The sequence below is a fragment of the Microcebus murinus genome, chromosome 6 (assembly GCF_040939455.1).
Source record: "Microcebus murinus isolate Inina chromosome 6, M.murinus_Inina_mat1.0, whole genome shotgun sequence".
Taxonomy (NCBI): Eukaryota; Metazoa; Chordata; class Mammalia; order Primates; family Cheirogaleidae; genus Microcebus; species Microcebus murinus.
The window spans coordinates 3,312,237-3,313,257 of record NC_134109.1 but is presented as its reverse complement, the minus strand read 5'-3'; positions in this window follow the sequence as shown (position 1 = coordinate 3,313,257).

The window sequence follows — 1,021 nt, the reverse complement described above, 5'->3', positions numbered from 1 at the left end:
ACACCCCCAGCGGGTAGAGATTTCGTTCTTCTTCACTTATTTTGATTCACAGACAGACCGCGTGAATTAGGGCACCTGGACTATCTCACAACAAAGCTACAGAGACTACTACCCTGAGGGGAGGGAGGGTATCTGGGTTCCAAAGTCAAGGGCTCCTCTGGCCTTAAGGGAACGCGTAGGCCGGGCGGGCGCGGTGGCTCACAGCCCGTAATCCTAGCACTCTGGGAGGCCGAGGCGGGCAGATTGTTTGAGCTCAGGAGTTGGAGACCAGCCTGAGCAAGAGCAAGACCCCGTCTCTACTAAAAATAGAAAGAAATTAATTGGCCAACTAAAAATATATATACAAAAAATTAGCCGGGCATGGTGGCGCATGCCTGTAGTCCCAGCTACTCGGGAGGCTGAGGCAGGAGGATTGCTTGAGCCCAGGAGTTTGAGGTTGCTGTGAGCTAGGCTGAGGCCATGGCACTCACTCTAGCCGGGGCAACAAGAGAGAGACTCGGTCTCAAAAAAAAAGAAAAAAAGGCAGCGTGTGGTCCTGAGACCAGCAGTACCTGCTTCACTTCCCCTGAGAATCTGCCAGAAATCTAAATTCTCAGTCCTACCCAGACCTACTGAATCAGACCCCGGGTGATCCAGGGCCCAGCAATAACGTTGCTTTAACAAGCCTTCCAGGCTCGGATGCTCACTCACCTTTGAGAAGCTGCCTTAGGGAAACCAGGCCAGGCACAGGTAAGTAGGATAGGCTTTCCTTAAGAAGTACAGAGCCCAGAATGCAGCCAGAGCTATCTGCTCAAAGCTGACCTAGATAACACCTCTACCCAAAGTAGCAGGTGACCCAGCCCTGAGAACCCGAGGAGCCTTGCTCCTGGCCGTGTGGCCCTAGCCCCGACGACAGGGGCCCACTGCCCACAGCCCGTCCTCGATCAGGAGCTACCCCCTGGCGCGCGGAGGCTTCCCCTGGGTGGACAAAATGTGCCAGATTCCCAACTAAAGAGGACAGTGTGCAGGGGGGGGGAGGAGC